The sequence below is a fragment of the Protopterus annectens genome, chromosome 16.part0 (genome assembly GCF_019279795.1).
Source record: "Protopterus annectens isolate FY-2018-M chromosome 16.part0, PAN1.0, whole genome shotgun sequence".
NCBI lineage: Eukaryota > Metazoa > Chordata > Ceratodontiformes > Protopteridae > Protopterus > Protopterus annectens.
Window position 1 is genome coordinate 518046195 of NC_056750.1, and position 12395 is coordinate 518058589.

Sequence of the window (12395 nt, forward strand, 5' to 3'; positions counted from 1 at the left end):
AACCATTCGCCATAGAGCTCTTTTAGTAGACAGTTATTTTTGTGTTCCATCTTTGCATTCTGATATGGCTTCCTTCAGCCAACAATCTGTGGACATTCTGAAAAAACATAGAGATAAATCTAGAGACAGACCACACAAGGCTAAGCCTTCCGACGACGCTACCACTAAGCAGGTTGTCAGTTCTCTGGAATTCAGTGAGGCGCTTTCGCAGCCCCTGATGCCAGATTTGATATCTATGCAGGCCTCTACCGAGACCCTTTTGGAGTCCAGTATGCTGCAGAAATCTTCTTTATCTTCTGAGCCTTTAGCTGTCTCTGCCTTGGTTGGGTCTGGAGCCACTACTCAGGTACCGGCTTCCAAGGAGGCCTATTCCCACTAGCGAATCTAGTCAAAAAATGACATCTTCTCTCCCGACTACCATTTCTTTCAGACCGACGGATTCTCTGAGGTCTAGAAGCCAGGCCACTCCTAGGAAATCTGCTTCTAGCCACCATCTTGCTACTGCTCCACCACCCCAAGCACAAATGCTGAAAATGGTGAAAGATCTCATCTCCCTTATCTGGGGTAGTGAGGCCACAACTTCTAAAAGGAAAAGGCACCGTTTTCCAGAAATGATGACAGAACAGGATTCTGAGGAATCTGACTATTCAGTTTTTGAAGAGGAACAGCATCCCTTAACTGCTTGAGGATTCAGACGCATAGGAATCCATCCCTTCTGCCTTCCCTTCAGAGGACCTTTCCTTTGGGGGGGGTACCCTTCACTCACTCAGGGAACATTTCCATTGGGAATCCTAGGACTTCCCACAGTCTAAGAAAAGACTTGGAGAGTTTCTGGACCTGCCTCAGCACAGACCCCTGGCCACCCCCCCCCCATTTTAGAAGTGGTGGATGATGTTTTCCATTAATCCAGCTTAGCCCCTGATGGCCTCCCTCCTGCTCCCAGTAAACCTGACAGGTACTACAGAGTACCAGATTCTCACAAATACCTTACAGAAATCCTGCTGCAGACCCAGAGGTCATAACACAGGGACCTACTAAGACTAATTCTGCCAAAAATCCTCTTCCTTCTGACAAGGACTCCAGAGCTCTGAACAGATGGGGTAAAAAAGTATACATCTCTGCAACCTTAGCTATTGGAGCACTCCGTTGTCAGTTCCATATGTTAAAATGTCAACAATACACTTTGGAACTATTAAAACAGAAAATTGCTACTTTTCCTGTCTGTGCCAATTCAAAAGAGTTTGTCAAGTGGCCAAACACTTATTACAATGTGGTATGCCCTAGAAGCCCCTAGTAGGGCAGCAGTGACAGGATGTTGTTAGGAGACGTGCATGGCTGAAGGAACAACCTCTCCCTGATCATATCAAGTCTAAACTTATTGATGCACCCCTAGATAAGGAGCGCTTGTAGACAGGGCCAAGGTAAGCCCCGCAGGGACAGACCATCCAGGCCCCTATCCCAGGGCCAGCAGAGAAGCAAAGAAAGGCAGGGAGTTCTAAGCCAACCTTCTATGGCAAACACTCACAATGACTCCCCCTCCTCCCTCTGCCCTCCCTTCACTCATCAAAAACTAGGAGGAAGGATTTCCCTCTTCAAAGACAATTGGCTTTCTGTAACAAAAGACTAATGGGTCTTAAAGATCATTTTTCAAGGATACAGATTCTCATTCAGCGAACTCCCAATTCCAAGAGAGTAACCTGGACTTAACTCCAAATCAGTGAGCAGAAGCATTTAAACAGGTACAAAGTCTCATATCCCAGGGGGCAGTAGAACCTGTATCCTCAGATCAAACAGGCAAAGAATTTTATTCCAGACTGTTCCTTGTTCCCAGAAAAGAGGACACTTGGCGTCCCATCCTGGATCTCTTCATTCTGAGCACCTCCCTGGTGGTCCCCAGATTTAAAATGCTAACTTTGCAGCAGCTGCTGCCTATGCGAACAAAAAATGCTTGGCTAGTGACCCTAGACCTTAAATATCCCTACCTCCACATCCCCATCAGGGAATCGTGCAGGAAATTCCTGCGTTTCAGATCAGACTCACAACACTTTCAGTCCTCTGTTCTGCCCTGTGGCTTATCTACTGCACCCAGAGTATTCACCAAATACTTGGCCCTGCATTCTGCAGACAAAGAAATATACAGATTTACCCTTACCTGGACGACTGCCTCATTCAGGCAGAGTGCAAAGAAAAGCTACTCCAAGATCTTCTCTTTGTCAAATCTCTCCCAACTTCGATAGGGTTCACCATCAATGTGAAGAAATTAAAGCAAAACCCCACCAGGAAGATCATTTTCTTGGGAGCTCTGCTAGACACAGCATCCAAAATAACCTTTCTATCTCCAGAAAAGCAGAGCATTCTGCCTCTCTACTTTACCCAGCTGGCTTCCTGAAGTCACCTCACCGCGAGGAAGTTCCTGCAAGCCCTGGGATACATGGCATCTTGCATCCTTCTCATTGCCCTGGCCAGGCTTCAGATGAGAAAACTTCAGTGATATCTAAAGAACCTTTGGTGCCAGCACTCGGTCCCTAGAGACCTCTCTCTCTATGATCCCATGTATAAGGGCCGAGTTTCTCTGGTGGACAGAGACCTGTACCAGGAACAAGGGTATTCCCTTCATCCTCCGCCCTACTGGCCAGACCATCACCACAGATGCCTCAGACATTGCTTGGAGCGCTCACCTAGCAGGCAGGTGCACCTGAGGTCTTTGGGATGCCCAGCAACTTCACTTATACATCAATCAGAAAGAAATGATGGCAGTACAAAAGGTTCTGACATCTTTCAAACCCCAGATCAGACCAGGGGTGGTTCTTATAAAAACTGACAACACCACAGTAATGTGGTATATCAACAAACAGGAGGGACCCAATCTTTACCCACTGTGCAGGTTAGCCACGATCCTCTGGCTTACAGCCACCTCCATGGGTCCACACCTAATTGCCCTATACCTACCAGGAGTCAACAACACCCTAGCAGACCACCTAAGCAGAAAACCCCCCACGAGTGGCAGCTCAATAGGGAAATCTTTCTGCAAATCACTCGAGTGGGGGTCTCCCGAAGTGGATCTCTTTGACTTTCACCTCAACCACCACCTGCAAAAGTTCTGTACCAGGGAGTATCATCTCCTAGCGTGCAAGGTGGACGCCTTGACCTTCCCCTGGAACTCCCTCTTTATATACGCCTTCCCTCCTCTGCTCCTTATTCCCAAGATACTGATCAAAATAAGGGAGGCGAGACCAAAGATCATCCTCCTTTCTCCAGATTGGCCCAGACAGCATTGGTACCCTTTACTGTGCAGCCTGACCTTACATCCCCCCCAAGCAGCTTCACCTGATCTCAGACCTCTTAACCCAGGGGAGGGGGAAGATGCTGAACCCAGACTTAGACTCTCAATCTCCAAGCATGGCTTGTACCGTAAAAGCTAACAAGGAGTCCCTGTTAAGTAAACAGGTCCTAGACATCATTACAGAGGCCAGAAGGCCCAGCACCAGGAAATCATATGCAGGAAAATGGAAAAGATTCTGCTCCTGGAGCCAGTCCAAAGGGGACCAGTACCTCCCATCCTTCCATCCCTCTTATCTTGGATTATCTAGCCGAATTGCTCAATATTGGCCTCTCTTTCTCTTCTATTAACATCCATGCCTCAACCATTTCAGCTCATTTCAATGCAGAACAGCCCCTCTTTTCACATCCTTTCATTAAACAGTTCCTCAAAGGGGCTTCTAATATCAGCCCCCCCCCCCCCAGAAGGCCACCCACGCCAGCTTGAGACCTAAATTATGTTTTAGAAATGCTTACTGTGCCACCTTTCGAACCTACAGCCTCAGCAGAATTGAGATACCTCTCCTGGAAGACTGCTTTCCAGACTGCTTTCCTACTAGCTGTCACCTCAGCCAGAAGAGTTTCAGAACTTCAGGCACTCATGGCCGTGGAGTCCTTCATCATTTTCCATGCAGACAAGGTCTCCCTGAGGACTAACCCCTCCTTTATGCCCAAGGTGGTGTCCGATGTGACCCTTGACCAGGCCATACATCTACCTACTTCCTTTTCAAACCCTCACAACAAGGGGGAAAGATTTCTACACTCACTAGACATGCACAGACCACGCGGATACTTCCTGGATCGTACTAAACCCTTCAGAAAAACAGACAAGATTCTTGTCCGCTTTGCCCCAGGGGCAGAAGGAAAACCCATTTCCAAGCAAACCATTTCCAAGTGAATATCACACTGTATCCATTTCTGCTACAGACTACATGGGAAACCTCCCCCTAAGTTTCGTGCCCATTCCACTAGGGTAGTCTCCTCTTCCACAGCCTTCCTCAGAGGAGTCCCCACTAGGGACATCTTGGAAGCTGCCACCTGGAACTCTGTCCATACCTTTACAAAGTATTTACCACCTTTTTAAGTCTAGGGCAGGGTTTGTCACTGCAGTTCTGCAGGGCCTGCTGACCCATGCCTAGGACTCTAACCTTTCCTTCCACCCTTCTTGTCAGCTTTGGGAATTTTCCCACAGGTGATGACTCCAACAGTGAAACACAAAGATCATAGTACAGTTGGGTACACTTACCATAAATGTAGATGTTCGAGTGTATTCACTGTTGCAGTCCTGGTTTCCCCTCCCTCCATCCTCCATATAGCGTCCTCACCTAGGGGGACAAAAGTTTTCCAAGGTGGTTTTTGGTCACCAGGACCACCTTTCCTTATTTCCTTGTGCTTCTGACGGGTTAGGGCAAGAAAAACTGATGCAATGATGTTGGCTGCCTTGCTTTATAACACTGACGACCTGGCAGACTACATGCGACTGCAGCCGATGCAAAAAAACATCGACTCTGGTATTTAGGTTGGCCAAGGGCTATCACACCAGGGATAACCCACAGGTGATGAGTGCAACAGTGAATACACTCGAACATCTACATTTATGGTAAGTGTACAAAACTGTACTTTTCAATAAGTATTGTATTTTAACAGAGCTTCGTGGAGCCAGTAATACTATGTCTTATTTTATTTATATCCCCCCCATTAGTGGCAGTACTAGTTACACTTGAGCTGTACTGAATGTACAGTTATATTACTGTTTTCTTAAAACAATAACTGTGATCAAATCTTCCTGCCGTCATCATTGTAAGTGCTTCTACTAACAATCTCATTGCATCACTCACTTACCATATTCCTAAACTGTTACAGCTTTTGCTTTGGAGCATTGTAATTCTCATTGTATTGCAAATGTACTGTAATGTTGATCTGTGTTGATGTCCTTCATGGATGCATCTGCAGTCATAACAACTGGGTTGTCCTGTCGTCAGGCAACCCTTCAGTCGGCCGGATTCCAAAGTCCGGGTCCGGCTTCGGCTGATGTCGCACTTCACCCGACGTCATCTCTGTTGGTCTTCGGGTATAAAGGCATCAGCCGACGCCATTTTCCTCAGTCTTTCTTGCCGTGGCGCCAAGCAGAAGCTGTTCGCAAGTGCCGGTCGGTCGGATCCAGAGATTACTTCTACCGAATACTACCAAGACTTCTAAAGCTAAGTAGCCCGTTGGGGACTCTTTCTTGCCTCAGCCGATGTCAGAAAAAGTTAATAATTGTTTAACCTGTGGGAAACAAATACCTCATAAAGATTTCCACTCTTATTGTCTGCCTTGTTTAGGCCCAGCCCACGACGTAGCAGCCTGTTCGGCCTGTGCTTCTTTCAACCGGCAACGCTTAGGCGTCGGTCGGAGTTTGCAGAACAGTTTTTCGGTTCTGATTTTGCGTACATTATGCCGTCGGATCCTCCGACTACCCAATCTGCCAAAAAACGCAAAGATAAAGACCGACACTCGCGGTCCGCGGTTTCGGCCGAAACCATGGTTAAGAAAACCGCGAGTGTCTCGGTTTTGGCCGAAACCGAGAAAACTGATCAAAGTACAGCTGAATCTATCTCTACAACTGAGGCCCCTACTACCACTCTTGAATCGGCCTCAGAAATTTTATCCACTACGGTGGTTGCCACTGACTTATCAGACACCATTCCCTTGGATGTCTCTACCCCAGCACGTGGTGCTGCTAGGCCTCCAGCAGCCATGTCCATTAAGGCCTTCGCCAGGGCTAAAGCAGCCAAGACTACTAAAACAGTGCCTGTTAAACCCCCTACAACCAGGCCCTCTTCTAGTTCTCAAATGCTTACTCTGGCAGAAGATTTAATTTAATTAATTAGAGGATCTCAATCTCACCCAGACAGGGCCTCTCAGCCCCAGAGAAGAGACCTAGGGCAGAGCCCCTGAGCCAGTGTCCTCTGATGATTCTGCCGATGAATCAGACATAACTGACCAGCCAGAGGCTCCTTTCTCCAATTTTGAAGATTCTGATGCTGAAGAATCCATTCCAGCTGCTTCCCACCAGAAGAATTCTCCTTTGGGGAAACCTTACATGCCATGAGAGCAGTTCCAATGGCAGCAACAGGATTTTTCAGACTCCAGAAAAGACTTAGGACCTTTCTGCACCTTCCACAGCACAGGCCCTTAGCTATACCTCCTGTTCTCTGTGGTGGATGATGCTTTCAATTATGTCTGCTCCGCTCCAGATTCTTTACCCCAGCCCCTGCCAAACCAGACAGATTTTACAGGGTGCCAGATACTCATCACCACCTTTACAAGGCCCCACTTGCAGACCCGAAACTATATCCCAGGGTCCCAAGGCAGTAGCACGACCATAGCTAAAAACCCTATTCCTTCTGAAAGGGAAGCAAGGTCATTAGACAGATGGGGTAAAAGGTCTACACTTCAGCTACTCTCTCAGCTAGAGCTTTAAACTGTCAGTTTCACATGATACAATACCAAGAGTTTATGCTTGATCAGTTAACTAAAAAGCTAACCACTGATGAATCTCTTGATAAGAAATATGTATTAGAAATGGTAAATAACATACAACAGGTTAGTAACCATTCCTTAAAATGTGGCTATGATGCACTGGAGGCTTCATTTAGATCAGCCATGACTGGCACAGTGATAAGAAGGCATGCATGGCTAAAGGAGCAAGCTTTACCGGATCATGTTAAAGCTAAGTTGCTAGATGCTCCTATGGATAAGACAAGTTTGTTTGGTACACCTGCCCAGCAGGTTATGAAGAAAATGGAAGAAAAGGCAAAATCTGTTCAAACGGTTAAAGATTTCTTGCAGGTTCAACCCCAAGGTTTAGCAGGAACTGGCCTGCCAAAAATTGGTCCTTTCCTGACTCCACAAGATCTCAAAGGGGCAGGAATAGACGTTCCAGAGGCAGAAACCAATCCAGAGGAGGTGCCTACAGAGGACGACAGTGGCAAGGTAACAACAGAGGCACAGACACAACCACTGCCACTACATCAACACAACCACAGTGACTTAACCCTAAATCCGCCTACCAGGGAACAAATAGCAGCTCCTCTAGGCGGAAAGTTAACCTTATTTTCAAAGAACTGGCACTATATAACAAAAGACAAGTGGATTTTACAAACCATAGATCAAGGTTACGGTTCCACTTCCACACTTCACCAGTCAAAGAGGAATGCCAAATCTACCTCCAAATCAAAAACAGAGGCTCTACAACAGATAATGGAGTTAGCAAACATGAGAGCTGTGGAAAGAGTGCCAACAGCAGAGCAAGGAAAAGGGTTCTACTCCAGACTATTCCTAGTTCCAAGAAAGGAAAAAAGTTGGAGACCAATTCTCGACCTGTCCACCTTAAATACATACATCATTGTCCCAAAATTCAAAATGCTGACCCTACAGCAACTTCTTCCCATGCTGGGCAAGGAGTGTTGGCTGGTAACTCTAGATCTCAAGGAGGCATACCTGCACGTCCCCATTCGACCAATCTGCAGAAGATACCTCAGATTTCTTGCAGGATCAGAGCACTATCAATTCTCAGCATTGCCCTTTGGCTCATCTACTGCCCAGAGTATTCACAAAATGCCTGGCATCAGTAATCGCCCATTGCAGACTACAGGGAATTCAAATTTACCCATACCTGGACGACTGCCTGCTACAAGGGACAACAAAAGCAAGCTGACAACAGATTTACAAAGGGTCATTTACTTGCTACAAGCACTGGGATACACAGTCAATTTACAAAAGTCAAGGCTGATACCATCCCAAACAAGGACATTCTTGGGGAATTGGACACAGTAAAACAAATGGCATTCCTAACTACAGAAAAACAAAAGAACTCCCTCTTTACTTCTTGGCACTAACAAAACTGAACAAGTTAACAGCAAGAAAAGTACTGCAGGCCTTGGGCTTCATGGCATCATGCATAATCTTGGTCCCATTTGCCAGACTACATATGAGAAAACTACAGTGGTACCTAAAGAATTTATGGTCCCAACACAGACACAGCCTAGAAACAGAAATCCCACTAATTCCATGCTTAAAACAGGAGTTCCTATGGTGGGCTCAGGCATGCCAGTCAAACCCAGGCCTACCCTTTCGCAGATGTCAAGCAAGCCAGACCATCACAACAGACGCTTCAGACCTAGGATGGGGGGCCCACATGCTGGACAAATGCGTGCAAGGATTGTGGACACAGGATCAACTTCACCTGCACATCAGCCTAAAAGAAATGCTGGCAGTAAAACTGGCAATCCAAAAGTTCAGACCATTTCTCAAAGAGGGCCAGTTGATGATAAGGACAGACAACACCACAGTCATGTGGTACATCAACAAACAGGGAGGCACTCATTCATACCGCCTATGCAGAATGACTTTGGAGCTGTGGACCCTGGCACTCAGCTACAACATCCAGTTACAGGCAATATTTGTACCGGGAAAGAAAATACTCTAGCAGACATATTAAGCAGAACCACATCGGATGCCCACGAATGGAAGCTGCACCGGACATCTTCAAGACCATCTCAAAGAAATGGGGAATGCCTCAGATAGATCTATTCGCATCACCTCTCAATCACCAGCTCAAAAATTCTGCACAAGGACATTCCACCCACTAGCATGGAAAGTGGATTCGCTCTCCTTCAGCTGGAAAGGCCTAACAGCATATGCATTCCCACCTCTTCCCTTGATACACAAAGTACTACTAAAAATCAAGAAAGAACGCTCAACGATAATCCTGTTAGCTCCAAACTGGCCAAGACAACACTGGTACCCACTGCTGCGGAGCATGTCTCGAACAATATGTGGCCAATACCCTGATGCCTTTGATGTTAACTCAGAACAACTACAGCATCATACATCCAAACCTAAAAACGTTGCAACTGACTGCATGGAACATCACATAGCAGCAGCTAATCCAGAACTTTCCCAAAGAGTTAAAGACATTATTCTTGAAGCACGCAGACCTTCAACAAGAAGGAACTATGCAGGAAAATGGAAAAGGTTTGTCATTTGGAGTACTGAAAGAGGAAAAGATGTGTCAAACATAGATATGCCTAACATTCTGGAGTATCTGGCCGAACTTCTTCATTCAGGCCTGTCCTACTCCTCCATCAAGATACATGCATCAGCTATTTCAGCAGAATACAGCTTTGATCCACCTGTTTTTTCGCACCCTTTGCTCAGGCAGTTCCTCAGAGGAATCAAGAATGTAAAACCTCCAAGGAAACCACCACTACCAGCTTGGGACTTAAACTTTGTGCTAGAAAAGTTGACACTATCACCCTTTGAACCAGCAGCAACAGCAGACCTACAACACCTGTCATGGAAAACTGCTTTCCTACTGGCAATTACTTCAGCAAGGAGGGTTTCAGAACTACAGGCCACAATGGCAGTGCAACCCTTCCTAATCTTCCACCAAGATAGAGTGTCCATGAGGACTAATCCTACATTTATGCCTAAGGTGGTATCCAGAGTGTCTTTAAACCAGGCAATCCACCTACCTACCTTCTTTCCCAACCCACAAAACAGAGGGGAAAGAATACTGCATACCTTGGATGTACATAGACAGCTACGCTACTACTTGGACAGAACAAAAAGTAGCAGAAAGACTGACCAACTTTTTGTAGCCTATGCAACAGGAAGGGAAGGAAAAGCTATTTCCAAACAGACAATCTCCAAATGGATAGGAAATTTCATACGATTCTGTTACTCCTTCCATGGAAAACCAATTCCACAGAACATAAGACCTCATTCTACAAGGGCAACAGCCACTACCACAGCCTTCTTACGAGGAGTGGCAACCAAAGACATTATTGAGGCGGCTACTTGGACCTCCGTGCATACATTTGCCAAGCATTATAATTTGCCTCTATATTCCAGATCCCGAGCAGGGTTTGCCACTGCTGTACTGCAAGGGATCCTAAACACACCATAATCTACTTTTATCCTCCTGCCCTAGTTGGCTATGGTATTCTACCCAGTTGTTATGACTGCAGATGCATCCATGAAGGACATAGTACAGTTTTGTACCTTCCATAATTGTAGTTGTTCGAACTGGATAGCATCTGCAGTCAGGATTACCCTCCCTCCTTCCCCTCTGTGGTACTCCTAGGGTGTTTACCCTCCTAATAGCTAGCTGGTGGGGGGGAGTCTTTTATGGTGTATTTGTTTGTATATATGTACATACATGCTTATTTTTGTGTTTACCTCTATCTTTTGGAAACATTGGCATCTATCCAAATTTTAGCCTTCAAGAGGGCTACTGGCATCTGGGGCAAGAAACACTGAGGAAAATGGCGTTGGCTGATGCCTTTATACCCGAAGACCAACAGAGATGATGTCGGGTGAAGTGCGACATCAGCCGAAGCCGGACCCGGACTTTGGAATCCGGCCGACTGAAGGGCTGCCTGACGACAGGACAACCCAGTTGTTATGACTGCAGATGCTATCCAGTTCGGACATCTACATTTATGGTAGGTACAAAACTGTACTTTATCTGTACTTTGGAGCTTTTCTCTGTCCCGGTGAACAGATGTCAAATAAATACTGCATATTCAACCAAGACCAAGTTTGGTTTAGTTCAGTGATGGTGAACCTTTTGGGCTTGGTATGTCAAAAATTTGGAAAATGCCTATCTTGACTCTGCTGGTGTGTCCCGCCATGAACAAAAGAGCAACAGTTCTTTACATGTTCATTTATTTAAAAAAATACAGTCCAGTTGTATGTGTTGCTATGTATTATAGAACGAAAAGAAAAATCAGTGACTTACAATTGGGCATAAAATAGTGCACCAAAAAAATTACCCTACTTTTAAAAGTAATTTTGAATTGAACTGAAAAAATATGGAACACACTGCATTTGATTTGATTAAGATCAATTAATGACTTTTTTGTTACTGAGGTTTAGTAAATAAGTGCAGGGTAACATATTCCTTGTATTTTTGTTCATTCAGATGTTCATCGTGCATACAGCTGCAGTCATAACAGATGGGTTTTCCTGCCATCAGGCGGGTCCTCGGTCGGCCGAATTCCAAAGTCTAGGTCCGGCGTCGGTTGTCGTAGTCTCCTCCCTGACGTCAGTGCGACAGGGGTATAAAAGAACCAGCCGACGCCATTTTCTTCAGTCTTTCTTGCCGCACGGTGCCCGAAGCAGAAGCAGTTCGCAAGTGCCGGTCGGCCAGCTCCTGAGATTCCGAATATTTTGCAACCGAAGTCTTCTTGAAAGCTAAGTACCCCGTTGGGGAAACTTTTCTTGCCTCAGACTGATGTCAGACAAAGTTTATAATTGCATTTCATGTGGGAAGCAAATACCGCATAAGGATTTTCATTCCCTCTGCATTCCTTGCTTAGGCCCAGACCACGACGTCTCGGCCTGTCGTTTTTGTGCTACATTCAACAGACGCACTATTAAGCGTCGGGCGGAGTTCGCCCAACACTATTTTGGCAAAAAATTTAATTACATTATGTCGTCGGATACTCCGACTCCAGTTTTGAGTAAAAGGCGCAAAGATAAGGACCGACATACGAGGTCCGCGGCTTCTACCGACACCACGCCTAAGCCGACTACAGGTGGTCCGGTTCTCAGTGAGGCGCCTACGCAGCCCCTGACTACCGACAACACTTCATTGGCGGTGTCTACTGTGCCAGAGGTCGCAGGCTCTTCGGCCCACACCCCGACTACAGATACCGAAGCCACTCTTGGCGGTGAAACACAGAGTTTAGGTAGCTCTGCCACCTCTCAAGGTGTCTTCAGGCCTTCCTCTTCTTTTTCCATCAAGGCTTTCACTAAGTCTAAAGCAGCCATGCATACTTAAAGACAAGCTTCATAGGGCCCTTCTCAAGGCCCCATGCCTAAAAAGCAGATGCTCAAAATGGCTGAGGATTTGATTACTCTTATCAGGGGTTCACAAACCCCCCCCCCCTGGACAAAAGGCCCAGAATGGAGGAAGAATCCCTCTCCTCGGACCAGGCCTTCATTATTTCAGAACATTCTGATGACCAGGAACTTTCATACTCCCCTTTTGAAGATTCTGATGCAGAGGAGTCCATTCCCTCTGT

General features: G+C 46.2%; 1 protein-coding gene across 1 annotated transcript in view; it reads left to right on the forward strand.

The window, feature by feature from the left end:
* SPTAN1 (spectrin alpha, non-erythrocytic 1) overlaps positions 1-12395 on the forward strand; it is a gene marked incomplete in the record, with an annotated part of 2849969 nt that overhangs the window by 1675903 nt on the left and 1161671 nt on the right.